The sequence below is a fragment of the Gavialis gangeticus genome, unplaced genomic scaffold, assembly GCF_001723915.1.
Source record: "Gavialis gangeticus isolate Ggan-Ray unplaced genomic scaffold, GavGan_comp1, whole genome shotgun sequence".
Taxonomy (NCBI): Eukaryota; Metazoa; Chordata; order Crocodylia; family Gavialidae; genus Gavialis; species Gavialis gangeticus.
In genome coordinates this window covers 138,598,459-138,614,312 of record NW_017728992.1, presented here as the reverse complement: position 1 = coordinate 138,614,312, position 15,854 = coordinate 138,598,459, and positions in this window count along the sequence as shown.

Here is a 15,854-nt window from a genome sequence, read left to right as displayed (position 1 = left end):
TACCAAAATGACATAAATATCATTTCTTTTACTTTCCCTGTGACTTTTGTGACTTGTGCTTTGGTGTGTGACTGCAATGTGCATTTTTTGTTGACAGATATGAATAAGTTACAGAGAATAGTCTTAAGAAAAGTGTGTATGGCCCAAATAGGCAGGACTAGGTAGGATAAGTTGGGAAGTGGAAATATGGGTACAATGCAAACAAGATTCTCCCCAGCCTGTGCAAAATAGGCATACAACTTGACCAAAACAGAATATTATTTATAAGTATTTAGATGACCAAAACAAAAAGGAGGGTAGGGGGAAGAAATTAAAAATCTTAAGGATGCTTTTATATTTCTTTCTAAGAGTCCTATGAATTCAATTTTAAGTTTCATAACTATTTCGATAAAAAAATATCAGAAGATGATAGGCACAGGTCAGTCAATAAAGAAATCCACAGAACAAGAGTTTTCCTTTTATTTCACAAGATTTTTAGATGACTGCTCACCATTCTTCATATTTAGCAGTGAAGGATTCTATTAGGAACCCTTAAAGATTGAATACTTCAGTAGATTTTCTGCCTGTTGAATGATCAACATGGAAAAGACACTGGAATTGATTCTGCTATCATAATATTTTAAATTCATTGACCTCTGATTTACTTTAAATGTAAGTTGGATTACATGCAGACCCCCTACAAGTTCTTTATATGCCAAATGCAAATTACTTCAATTATTATAATCACTTACTTTTGCTTTTTAAACATAAAATCGTCTGTTTGTGTTAGCACCATGCTATGTTGTCGCACAGGCCCTAATTCAACAAGATACTGAAGTACGTAAGTAGTCTGAGACAAAATACATACTAGGCTGAATCAAGACCAGAAATGTCATGGGACTATCTATGGGGCTCTTTTACTGTTGGGGATCCCTACTGTGTTCCTTAGAATATGGGGACTGGTTGAACTGTATTTATAAATTGTTCTCTGATGGGTAAACTATTGAGCAGCATTGATATTGCCTTAAAGGAAGCTGTTTGCTTGTTTCCTTAGTCAGGCTAAAATATATCACAGTGGTGTTATTAATAATGGAAACATATGAAACAAGCTGGAGAAATAAATAGTACTATGATGAAGTAGAAGAACACATTATATCCGATGGAAGGTGATGGAAGGGTTTATTTTAATAAACAGTAGGGTTTAAAATAGAACATATTTTATGTTAGTTATTCTGGAATTGTTTTTTGTATCTAGGAAGCTTATATATAAACTTATAGTTAATATAACAACAATCATATAAACCTTGTTAACACAAAGTGTTAGACTGATATATTTTATTCAGATATAAAGATGGTGGTGGCAGTGGAGAGATAAAGTAGTCCTTCTATTGAGCTTCCTCCATAACAGCCTATGTAACTCAAATCATCAGCATGCCCATGCAGTGTAGCACATTAGTACTTAGATTTTTATGGGAAATCCTAATAACCATCTTAAACTATGACTTAAGAAATGTATCCATGTCTATAAATGTGCATTTGTTGTCATAGTCATCTTTGATTTAAATCTATGGCTGTACAACCAAATGGTATTAATTATTCAGCCTAAGTGCTCTATTCTGAATTTTTTTGTACTTATGCACCCATTTCCTTTTTGTAGGTATCCTTTTAATGTGGGAATAGGCATACTAATTGTGAATTAGTTGGTAAGAAGCTCTTTTTAACATATACAATAATTTATTGACTAGAATGTAGCAAGCTGTGTACATGAAAGCTTCTTTTGCCTCTAATCACATGATGGAGACTTGCAAATCTTATCATCAACTGAACACTCTGCATCGTATTCAGCAACACTAAAGCACCTCTATCACTAGACAGTGTATAGAAACTGGATGGTTTCCTGTAATGGGGAGAGATAGCAGAATTTACTTGCAATGATGCTCTTGGCAACTGGTATTTCTGCTGTCCCAAAACTTCTACCTCCATATTGGCAAACATAGCTTCCTGACAGGTGACAGAGGAAACCAGACTCTTCATTTCTGTGTGTGAAAAGACAAATCTATTTACATGAGTAAATGGCAGAACCTACCAGTGCAGAAGATCACTTAATGCTACCCATTGCCTTAAATCATCAAAGTCTTCAAAGATTTTATAAAGCAAACAGATACGGTTTTCAAATAAGATCTTTTACTGCATTGTAAGTCTGATGTCCTACCAGGGGAGTTTGGGGAATGAAATTTTGCTTTCATTTGTCAGAAAAAAATAACTCCTTAAGGAGGTTGTCCAAGATTACAGAACCAGTACCTGACCCACCTTACAGTTATTATAATCTGAGGGGGAATTTATATTCTAATCACCTGGAGAGTTTATTTTTCTATTTAAGGGAAAAACAAAACAAAATATTATTTCATTGTATGACCACCTCTTCACCTTTATAGAATTTTAAGAACAAATCCGTACTTTTCATACACTTTTGAGTATCTGTTCAGGAAAGTATTAAATATGTGTTTAAAACTTTAAACCTTAAAGTTAAGCACATACTTAAATGCTTTCCTGCATGAATTAGGGCCTTGAATGTATTCTACAGCAACAATTAGCACTATTCGCAGAAATGTTTTGTCATCAATGACAGTGCTGGGGCACCAATAAAGACATCTTGTACCAAGATATATGGATGTTGATGCTAATCGGGAGGGGGAAATAGTGTTGTTTTTTTAACAGCTCCATTCACAATGGAAACAGTGGGGAGTCAAGGTTATATAGTAGAAATGAATAAAAGCAGCATGGAAAAGTATTTATTTTCAGAGCTTTTAGAGAATCTTACAAACAATAGGGACAATATAAAAAAAACTACAAGAAATTGCTTGATTATTTTTTTAAAGAAAATAATTGGAACAAAACAATTTTGATGTTTGATATTGGGGGAAAAAGCTATTTGAGTGGAAATTATGCGGCACAGCATTTAGTATAGGACTGAAGCAACAAATTTGGGGTCTATTTCTAACTGCCACTGACTCTGCAAACTTGTGCATGCCATTTAATCTTTATATTACTTGCCCCATCTGTAATGAGAGATAATAATACCCACTTCTGTCAAGCATTCTGAGATCTTTAGATGTAGAAGACTATAAGTGCAAAGCATTTTTAAAGCATTATTTTTCTAATACAATGAAAAGAGTGGTTCATAGTGTACTTAAAAAAATTACCCATCAGGCTTAATGCTCCTGAGATAAGAGACAGTTTGGGCTACATATCATGAAGTGCCAGTTTCTTAATTCAAAGGTGGTAGGGGGACAGCTTTAACTTGGTTACTACTTCTTATTTTAATGTTTAATAGCTCAATCCTGCCATCAAATCTGAAATATGCATATCTCTGAAGAGCGATTGGAAGCGACAGTTGCTGTGATGAAATGCTTATTTCAGGAGCTGTGATCTGCAGTATTCTGCCATTGTCTTCACTTGTGCTTAGCTCCATTCTGCATGTTTCAGTTAACAAAAATATTAAAAGGGCCCTAATCTGCTGAAACCTCAGATGGTTCCATGTTATCAGCTGAAAATCTTGTAAGAGCATTTTGGATGGTTAATCCTGCTACTGGGTGCAGAGAAACACACAAAACTGAAGTTGCTCCCAAAATGTCAAGAAAGGACCAAACTATGGCTCCAGAGCAATGAAAAGTATGTTGGGTGCTGCTTTATATCTCTAAAGGATCTCATACTGTGTTTGGGGACTTCCTTTTAAAAGAGGGTCTAGGGACAGCACTAACTAGCAGGGAATCCCTAGTGATGCAATTCTAGTGGAGCCTCCAGCCAAGGTTTGGGGACTCGTTAGAGGATTCCATGGACAGGGGGTCTGTATAGAAGAAGACTGGGTCTGCTGACCATTCCTGGGAGCTTTAGTGTGTTTTTTGCCCCATGGTTCATTCTGAGAGGTGCTTAGGGAGCAGTGAACCCCAGTTTCAATGGCATGAATCACAACTCTTTTAAGAAAATCTTCTGGTATTCTCCAAGATTTACTCCTAACAGATTTAACTGTGGAAGGAGATGACATAACTCATAGGCAAGTGCAGAGAAGCACCATTAAAAAAATGTTGACCTATGTGCAGGAAGGAAAGCTGTAGTCTATACCTAGGATTTCCAGGCATGGTAAAATGTGGAGTTCAGTAGGCACCAAGAGAAAAAATAAAGAAAGCAGCAGCACAGACATTGTGACACACACACTGTGACACACACAGTAGTACCTGTATGGTCCAGATGTAGAGATAATATACTCTAATGTATATGTACTTGTGGAGTATATATGGAGAGATCCACAAACAGTAGAGCATATGGCATAGATAAAATAATTGTGGCTGACTGCCATTACAGATACTGATTTTCAAAGGCAGTAGTGGTCATCAGAAGGTTGAAAGCAACCACTCACCTTTCCCTCTTAGCAGATACAAAATAAGACAAACCTGACACGTAAATGGCCTGCATAACCTTATAACATGAGCTGCTGTTACCTCCATGGCTAGGTACAGACAGTCAAAAAGCCCGAGGCTGAATCTATTCAGTCTTTGCAGGTTAGTCTAAAATGCACAGATTAAATTGAAACAGAAGTGAACAGACACTTACCTTTTCCTGTCCCCTGAGGACTGGGCTGCATCCCCATCTGGGTTTGTGCTCCTCCACCCCCTTGTCAAACAGCCCTCACTGTTCCAGCTAAGGTCAGCCCTGCTCTCTGGAGCAGACAGCACAGCCCAGCCCAGCCCAGCCCAGCCCAGTGCTGGAAAGTATGCTGGGATGCTGGGGGACTGGGATTTAACGTGAACCAGGAAGGAGTCTGGGGCAGAAGTTTCATAAACTGGTTTGACCCAAATCATTTAATTCTGATACTACATTCAACCAGGTTTATCTTAAATCAGTTTCAGCCATTTTGAAACTGCTTTATGTGCACTGAGCTTCTGTTCTGTTACAGGTTTAAACTAGTTTCTTAGGTAAAATTGGTTTATGTGTAACTTTTGTCCCTAGCCCATTAGGCTGGCCAGTGGTGAAAAATGACTGTGCATATTACACAGGATGCAAAAAGCAGCCCCACATACTGTGGGCATCAATGCTGTCAATATATACTACTTTTACTAGATTCCAGACATAAAGCAGTTTAACTTAAATCTTATGTCACACCCCCCTTGGGATGCTCCTGCAGATGTGTACACCGGGCAGCACAAGCTGTCTGTGTGCAACTAGTTTGGAATTTTTCCTCATATTCAATGCTGGTACCTGTGAGACAGGGAAGATGAGGTTCCCAGCATTTCCATTTCCCAGCACTGCCATTTCCATCTTCACTTGCATGTTTTTCCCTTGCTGGGCAAAGGGCAGACATGGTACGATCAACCACCTGGAATGTAAATTCAACATGACCTTAGGTGAACTAATTTACTCTCTGCCGCTTTCTCAGATGTGTAACCAAATAGGAGCTGGCTGGCAACACTAATATATAGGTTCTAATATGAGCTGTTACAGTATAGAACCTTAAGGACTCTTCTGCTCAGCTTATTCAGATAGTTTCATTGTCCTCTCTAGGATTATTAGAGTAAGGAAGGCAAGTAAGATTTGGACCCTTGAGGATGTATTTCTTTAGAAGGTTTTGGCAATAGAATTATAGAGCTTGTCACTTCTTTCATGCTACTTAAAGGGAATAGTCACTCATTTGCTTCAGGCCAGGGGTGCTCATCTTCTGGCCTTTGGGTCAAATGTGGACCATGGAGTCATGGCACCTGGCCTGCAGGGCTCTCCACAGATTGGGAAGTTTGGTTGCACGAGAGTGGTGGCCATTAATATTGCCACTGTCCCTTGCTCCTAAATTCCCAAGCCCCGCAGGGGCTGAAGCTAGCCCACACACCCTCTCCCCCACATGATGAGATCAGGGCTGGGCTGTCCCTTCTTTGGATGTTTATCTTGCTAGGATTCTTTGACTCTAGCTGACTTCCTGCCCTTTGGGCAGGGGGTTGGACCCGGTGATCTTATGAGGTCCCTTCCAGCCCTAATGTCTATGAAATTCTGGTCCCTTCTGTGTACCTGCCCAGGTGCTGGATGAGGACTACTGGCTGGATCTGGCTCACGGATAGAATGAGCACTACTCATCTGGCCTGCCAGGCAAAAAGGTTGAGCACCACTACCCCAGACCAACACTAAGATTAAAAAAATAATAATCATATTCATAGACATAAATTTGGAAGCAGTTAAAGTATTGCATTCACTTTTAAAATAAGAAACATAATAACTTATTTAGCTCTGTTATAAAAAATGAACAAAAGAGAATGGAAACAGCTTAACAAAAATCAGAACCAGTTATAGCATTTTACAATGTGCTATGTAGAGTATCACTGAAGTGAATGGTATGTCCCTTACCTGTTTCTTTCTGAAAAGGAGGTGCATAAACACATGCATATAAAATACCATGAGAAATATCATGTCCTATACGTAAAGTCTTGCAGAACCTCTAGTTTACTTGTGTTGTGGCACAGGAATTATGTGTGATCAGAAGTGTCCTAGTTATTAGATACTGCAAATATATATTAACAGCTTTGGAATATTATTAAGGTAAAGGCAAAAATAGATAAAAGCATTATGTTCCCTTTTCCACCCCTTAAGAATAATTTCTTACCAACTATCTTTCATTTTTTAAATCCAGGGCAGTTTAAATTGCTAAAGACATATTTTGGGGAGTACATTTTAATTGTGATAGTGGTTAAACCGTGCTCTCCTTACTCATGTGAATGTTTAGTTGACTTACATTGGACTACTTGCATAATTTCAGGAAGCAGGATTTGCTTCTACCTGGTGACTATTTAATTACTTAAATTTATCTACAGTAAAAACTAGATAGTACATAATGTTTGGTATTTCAGGAAGACCTCATTGAGTATATCAGGGGAATTAATTACTTTTGCATGTGTTTTAAAATGCTCATGTAGAGAATCTAAAAAACATTGATATAAAATAATGTAGTGGACAAATAGACCAAAGAAAAATTCAATTTCCCTATCACTTAACTAAACTTTTTCTTCTCTGTGTGTGTGCATGTGTGTGTGTATATGATGACATATATATAAACACAGACGTGTATATATAGCAGGAATATATATCAAGCTGCCTTTGAAACTATTTTATAGACAGGTTTATTCCATTGTATGCATCTTACTTGAGTAAGCTACTCATGAAGACCTGCTGTATGACCTTTTAAGAAGAAAAGTATGTTTCCCTCTGGCCATATTAGTTTCTACAATAAAATACTCTTTTAGATTTAAGCAGGTGCACAACTTACTACTCAGTGGGAGAACGCATTGAGTAATGTAGGCAACCTTTAGCCAGTTCAGTACTTTCAAGCTTATGAACCATATCATGCTGATGGACTTAAAATGCAAAAGAGAGACCCATGGATAATTACTCAGCAGCCTTCACAAAAGATGGCTATATGCAACACTGATCTCACAATAGTCTCTGGTAGGTTATGTACAGATGTTTATGTGTACACTATAATACAATCATCCACTCCTGTCTTAGGCTTTGAAGCCATTTTGCATTCTTAATTATTTGGTTTCTTTCTGATATACTGACATTCATAGTGAGTTATTAGTATTGGCAGACCATAACAGATTACCACATATCACAAACACTTGTTTTGCTATGTTGTTATGGACAGATGGGATATGTAAACAACAGGTTACAAAACTATTCTTTTTAAACTTTAATTATGTACACACACGTGCACACACAGACATACACAGAGATTACAAGTTATTGTAGCATAGACAGTCTTAGCTTCTACTATATATTTTCCCATCTGATATGTTCCTTTGAAGTTGTCATATGGCATAATGCTGTTAGTAGTTGACTCCTCCTTTTCTTCAGACCATATCCTGCTTTTTGTGCTCATAAACCAAACATACGAACAATTTGCAGAACATCATGGTTTTGATCCTGCATAAGATCATCCCAGCTATTAAGTCTTACAGACAATTTTATGTGAATAAAAAATACCTATATTAAGCCATTTTCCGTAGTTATGCAATACTCACCACAAGAGAGCATATGGCCTATAGATGGAGGTAGTTATGTGTAATGGAAAAAAGGGGGGGGCGCAAAGTCAGGCCTAAAATCTGTAGAGAATGTAATTTGGGATATAGTGCTCCCTTTATCTTTCTTCTACACTTACTTCAGGATTTATGAAAATTCCCTCCTCTGACTGACCAATTAGATTCATAGAGATTAAAACCAAAAAGGATCATTGTTCATCTAGTATTTCTACCTGCATATCCAAGGTTCTTAAATTTTACACAGTTACCCATATACTAAGCCCAGCTCAAGTAGATAATAAAAGCATCCAATCTTGATCTGAAGACATAAAGGGGCAGAGAATCCATCATTCTTTAGTGATTTATTCCAATGATTAATCACTCCCCCTGTTTAAAAAACTGTGCCTTAATTCCAATTTGAATTTGTCTGACTTTTGCTTCCAGCGTTGGTTCTTGTTATGCCTTTGTCTAATAGATTAACGAGCCTTTTAGTATCTGATATTTTCCCCTGATGAAGATACTTATGTACTGTACTCAAGTCACAACTCAATCTTGTTTTTGACAAACAAAGCAAAGTAAGTCCTGTCTTGTATTGCAAGGCATTTTTCTTCAGCCCTAGAATCTAGAATCTCTAGTCCTAGAATTTAGTGGCATTTACCTGCACCATTTTTATTTTTTCAATATTCTTTTAAAAATATAGGCAATAGAACCAACACAGAATTCTAGTATGTGCCTCACCAATTCTATACATAGATGTAAAATTATCTCTCTATTCCTACTTGCTATGCCTTGTTTATACATTCAAGGACTGCATTAACACTTTTTGGGCCCATCTATATGTTGCACTATGGTGAGGATGGTATGCTACAGTGATGTAGTGATCACGTTTGTCTACATGTGATTGCCAGCTATGTTGCCATAGTGGCGCACTCCCTGGCTATAGCACACCACTATGGTGACATAGCGGTGAAATCTGCCCAAGTTCTATGTGCATGGCGCAGTAACTGCCTGTACTGCACTGTGCTTCCAAAAGGAAGTACTAAAGTATGGCACCATAGCAACATTGCTGTATGGCAACATGCAGATGCACTCTTTGTCATGATAATGCATTGGGAGCCATTGTTGAGTTGTGGATGTTGAGTCCACAACATCTTGATCCTTCCTGGTCTCACAGTTTTCCAGATAACATTTCTACATTCTATATGCATGGCCTGAAATCTTTTTCTCAGATGTCTGACTTTGCATCTGGCTGAATTAAAATGTGAATTGTTTTAATGGGCTCAGATTACCATGTGATCTACATTACATGTTTCTTTGTTACTGTATTCTTTACCACTTCAGCAATTTGCATTTCATCTGTAAATTTTATCAGCGGTTACTTTCTATTTACTTCTCAGTCACTGATGAAAATGTTGAATAGCATTGGACCTAATGCTTATCTCTGCAGGACTCCTCTGGAAATAATCCTGTGTGATGATGTTTCCCCACTGAATATTTTTTGAGATCTGTCAGTCAGCCACTGCTTAATACACAAAAATTATGCTTTATTGATTTTGGATAATGCTAATTTTTAAATTGGGAAATCATACAGTACTAAGTGAAATGTATAAAATTTAACTATATTACACCTACACAATTATTTTTATCAGCCACATAAAGGGTAAAAGACCATGCTACAGTAAGATGAAAAGCTGTGGTGCAGGTTGATAATATCACAAATTTTCAGCGACTGCAAATTTGCAGTCAAATTTTGTGGCTTTTAAGATAGTTAGGAACATTGCAGTTTATCTTCCAGAACTACAGGGGCTCTACTTTTCTTTTGTCCGACTTCCCTAGCAAGAAGAGTATTGGTTTCTCTTGAAATTACTGAGGATAAGTCTTGGCATGTTTACAGTTCTGATCATAGGACACATCTACATAAGGCACTTAATGCACAGTAGACTTGGACTGTGCATTAGTGTGTCACAGCAAAAACTGTTCTAATGCACTAATCCACAGTAGAATTAGTTTATTGCACATTAAGGATCACAACCAGACTGTGTGCCATTGTTACTGTGCATTAGAGGTACTAAACTTAATGCGCAGTAGCAACTGCATATTAATACATATGTAGACATGCCCCCAAAAGTAATGCATACACTTTTCTCAGTTGTTTTAATGAATTGTGCTAACAATGTATCTTACTAAGAATACTAATGCTACATAGTTTGCTGTTTTACTTTCAATTCGTAAAACTGGATAGAATTACTTAACTATTTTATCTGTGGATTGACAGACAGGCTTTTCATTTAATTGTAACTACAAAACAGGCAGCACCACATCTGTTGTGTTCTAGATAAAAAGTATATCCACAATACTCTCAAAACTTACTGATGTCTTGAGAAAAACTCAAGAGTTTAAGGGAATTTGGAGGTGTTCTTTGAAAGGAATTTGAGCTTCTTTCAAAGGAAGGGCAGAAGGGCTCAATTCAGTACAGAGTGATAGTTATAGTCAATGACACAAGTTCCATGAATCAGCCAAACGGTACTCAGCATAGGTCCAGAGAGGGAGAGAAAGTACAGCCATATTTTCAGCTCTCCAGTCCTGCAGCTGGAATGCACTGGCCTAACACTCAGCATAAGAGAGCAGGCTACTCTGGCTTACACCTGCATTCACTGACCATTATAGCTGGGTATTGGGAATTAAAGCTGTTCTGGCCCCTCTTCCTAAAATTCCTAAACAAAGAAAAGCCTACATGAGGGAATATTGCTACTATGTGCTGCTCTAAAGCTGCCAGAGGATGACAAAGACTCTGCTTGTCAAATGGGAAAAAACGGTAACAAAAACAGTACTACATGTATCTGTGAAATGTCATCAGGCATGTCAGAGGCATTTACTATTCACTGATGAATGAGAGCCTTCACATGCCCAAGTTTAGTAATGTGTAAAATCATATGAAAATGGGCCTAAGTCTATAGCAATTTGGTAAGGAACTTGTTGACTTTTCCAAAAATGAAAATGTATTTAATATTTTGGGGGTCTTTATCTTTTTAATGCACACAAAATTCAAATAATCTCAACCAATATTGATACAAGTAAGAAACAAAAACAAATCACCGGTGATGAAATTGTATGTAAGAAATCTCAACTTAAATGAAACTATTTTGGGGGAGTACTGAAATAAATACATGGGTTTTGGAATGGAATGACAATCTATGGATTGTTATTGTGATTTATTCTGTGGCAGAAGAGTCAGAATCAAAGACAAGTAATTACTATAACAGGTTCATTAAAATAAAATACTATTGACATATTGAAACTAGTAGTATGTCATGCAAACTTGCATAGAAGCCAACTTTTCTGTTTCAACATTATGGGATAAGACAACTGAATGCCTGTGCTTAGTGCATAAACAGACACAACTCTCGGTCTGTTCAGTTTGTGTCCTCTGGAAGAAGTGCAACAGCTCCCATGTGGAGTGCCCATTCTGCAGGCAATGAGGGAGAAAGATAAGTCATTGCCATATTGCCTTTTATATACAAGATGCCCCCCTAGCTAGGAGTTGCCTTGAAATTTTGGAAGAAATATCTTGTCTTATCCATTAATATTTTTGCACTGAATACAACATTTTCAGTTCAGAGTAAGAGCAGACTATTCCATAGCGCAACAGCAGAGGTTAAGTCTAAGAAAAGTGATGGAGAATGAAACCGTAACCATGAAAAGCATACAGTGACTCATCCATCTGTCCAGACATCAAATAGTAAACTAAGAGTTCATACACATATCATCACAGATGTGAAATCTACCACAGGTCTCTTTTGGAGTTTTTCCCTTTCAGTCATTTTAAAACTTTCTCTCTCTCTTAGGTTGATGCTTAACATTTCATATCTTTGAATGTCTTTAATGACTGTTTCTGCAGGTCACGTAGCTTAATAACACTGTGCAGTAGCATATCATGGCAAAAACCGTGCTAATAGCCTACTGCACAGTGTTATTAGGCTAATGAACAGTAAGTGTCACTAAATAACCATGTGCCAGAACTACTGTGCAGTAATGCTAGATACTGCACATCTAGTTAGTACTTTACTAAGTACTTAAATAAATGCTCAGTATCTAAGGCGCATTAATGAATGTGTAGATGCACCCAATATATTTCTGGTAACAGACTCCAAATTGTGTGTGTATGTAAAATCACATTTAACTAACATTTTTTAAATATACATATTTTACTATAATTCTTTTCATGAAACTAAGCACATATTTTCTGTTAATTATAGCAAGGTCATTGTTATCAAATATGAGATTGAAATTGCAGAAATGACAACAGATTTCTAAATAACTATTTTTGGCATACAACAAAAGCAGTTTTTATACCAAGCTATATTTTTCATTTGACATTATATGGCCCCAAAGTTTAATCTGTTCAGTCCAATCTAATATGTCTGTTGCAATCTATTACAAGTGTAATTTTATGTTTGAGTATTTTCTACTTTCAAATGGAAATTGCAATAAAGCTCTGACGGTTGCTGGTGCTGTGACAGTACCCATCCTTTTAAAAACAGTCAGCATTTTCTCACAGTGCCGTGCACTTGTTTCCCCAGGCCTCTGCCAATTGTTTTCCCTGGCCTTTCATATTAAATAGTGTACTATCTGCTGAAGTGTCAAAAATCAGACAGGGTCTTAAATAAAGCAATATGTGTATCAAGCTATTTGCAATCAGGTGGTATTTGGAGTCCATCAAGAGGAGAATGAGGACTGTAATTATTTTTTTAAGGAACGTGAGCATGGAGGACAGCCAGGAAAACTGAAATACGAATCCTTCTAAGCACATATCCTCAAGAAGCAAAAGGGACAGCAATAAAAGTAAGCCTTCCTGTCTAAAGTAATGCATTGCTGGAAGGATGAACTCATTAGTTAAATGCTGGAGGCCAAATCAGTCTCCACTTCCTTCTCATTATAGCTAGGCCATGACTACGTTCTAACTATATTTCAAATCAGAATATTACCTAGAAACGTAACTGAAAAAGAAACCAATAAAATGGTAACAGCACTATTATCAACCTGAAAATCAGGACCATGACTTAATAATTGCCCCACTAAATTGTAAATTTTTTGCAAATTGTGCTGTTTTGAGGTGCCCGACATATCTATGGAGCACTCAAGAAGTTCACATTCCTTCGTACAGGTTAGTATTATGGAGACAGAAGGCATATTCCCTGCTTGCTCAGCTTCTTCTGAATGCAGGGTAATGGGGCTCTCAGGAAGCTGCTTGGCTTCTTGATTTTTCTACGGAGGCCTGCCATGGACATAGGTTAAGATGGCCAGGAGGTTGCTTTAAATTGTACCAGCTGGCACCAATCCCTAAGAAGCCACCTGCCAGCTAAGCATAGTCAGATGATGTTGCATGCTGGTTTCTCTTTTTCTTTTCTCCAGATATGTTCTTTCTGTTAGTGGCTGTAGAGAGTGATGTAGCATCTGGATATGTGAGCTGTCTGTTGAGGACTTCTTCACCCTCTGATCCTGCTGTGAAGTTATGTATAAGTGCCAGTGCAAGCCATTGCATCTGGACTTCAAGTTCCCTTTTAATTACCCTCAGAATGTCAAATTAAAACAAAGAATATAAAGAACATGAGCCACCAATGCGTCGCCACAGCCGGTAAAGCAAACAAAACTATTGCTTGCATCTACTGATGCATCTCAAGCAAGACCTAGGAAGTCATCCTCCCACTTTACTCGGCCTTGGTGAGGCCGCAGCTGGAATACTGTATTCAGGTGCAGATAGGCTGGGCTCTGCAATTCAGAAAGGATGTCAAGAAGCTTGAGAGGGTCCAGAGGAGAGCTCTGTGCATTATTACAGGACAAGAGAGCAGGATTTATGAGGAGAAGCTAATGGCTATGGGACTCTTCAGCCTGGAAAAGTGTAGGCTCAGGGGTGACTTGGTAGCAGCCTGTAAGTACATAAGGAGTGTACATCAGGAATTGGGAGAATGTCTATTCACCAGAGCACCCCAAGGGATGACAAGGTCCAACAGTCACAAACTCCTGGAAGATCATTTTCGACTGGACATAAGAAAAAAATTCTTTACTGTCTGAGTCCCCAGGGCCTGGAATAGACTCCCCCCAGAGGTGGGGCAAGCTTCAGGCTGCAACTCTGGATTCTTTCAAGAAACACTTGGATGCTTATCTTGCTGGGATCATTTGACCCCAGCTGACTTCCTGCCCCTTGGACAGGGGGCTGGACCCAATGATCTTGCAAGGTTCCTTCCAGCCCTAATGTTGATGAAATCTATGAAACATCTTTGATTTCAGACCTCAAGTGGAGCTTACTCAACAAGTGCTGAAGACACTTGTAGTTTTTGTCACAAAGGAGAAACTCTCTTTTTCATGACACTGGTAACTTATTTCCCAATGATCTGAACTGAGTATTTGGCATTGCTAACCAATCTGCAAAATATATAACATGGAGTTTGACAAGATGGGTTGAACGGAAAATCCAGTTGAGAGAAGAGATTCAATTTTGCCATCTTTACTTAGGTTGAGGTGTGTCTTTTACTAGTAGTCCCTTATTCTTTACGAGTCCCATGAATTTCAGTAGAAGTAATAGTAGCAGAAATTGAGCTGAATATAACACATGCTATTCAAACAAGACGTCTGCTTTCATATTCTATAACTTTGTTTCTAAGTTTCTTTCCTCCTTTATTTTACAGGCATGTTTACTTGCTCAGTGCTTGTTGATGATGCAAAACTCAACAGAACTGATAGTAATCATTTATCTTTAATGTATTGGACATTGATACAGGCATCCAACCTCTACTTTTTTGGGTACCAGATGAATCCAGCATGACTCTGTTTTGGATTTAGGATCACAGGAATTCAGATAAAGCACTTATACATCTTATATAAACCATAAGTAAATACTCTGAATGTGATTTTATTCATTATTTATCTAGATACTTATATCACCTATCACCAAAGTATTTAGCATGTTCCTTGGCTATGTAATTTTTTTCGTAAGAAAAAAAAGAGGAAGTGAATCATGCAAAACATTTTTGAGGAGATTTTATATTTAAGTATTCACTGTGCCACAGGATAAAGATCGTCTGCATGGTTCTTACCTTTGCATCTTTATAGCAAATAATATAGACATATAAAGCTATGAATGCTTTTACTTTAATCACTTTACATTGCTCCTTCCCTTCCTCTCAGCACCTTTATAGAGGTGCAGGTAGGCAGGTGCAAAAGGTCAGAGAGCAAAGTTGAAAACAGTAAATTCTATTGACATTAACTCTCTGTGAATTTCAGCGCACAGATTTACCCATGTAACTCCCATTAAAATTAATGGGAGTCGTGTGACTAAACCCCCTGCATGCTAAACATGTGCCTCACAGTACTAAGAAATTTGTATCTACTAATAGTTTCTCTAAACTTTAATCACTATTAAGTTGAAATGGTGCTGCATTGTTTCAGACACACAGACGCAGGTTAGTATATTACATGAATAGCTTTGAAGAAACTGATCTATAGAACTAACTCTTCTATTAAAAGTCAAGGGTCATGAAGAAAGTTTAATTAGTGTTACAAACCTCAGTAATGTTTTCATCATAATGATAAAATAAGCTACAGTTTTTGCAATTTACCCCCTAGCTACACAATTTGAAAATTAAATAGCCACAAGGAATGTAATAAATGAAACAGTTTTTTTGGAATAATGATTTAAAATTGGTCCTACTTTTTAATCAGAGTTATTTAGGATAACTGCCTATTAATAGACCATTAACAGAAACATTATTTTAAAATGAGATTTCAAAAAAAGATACAAAAACAAGTAGCCAAAACTGGCTT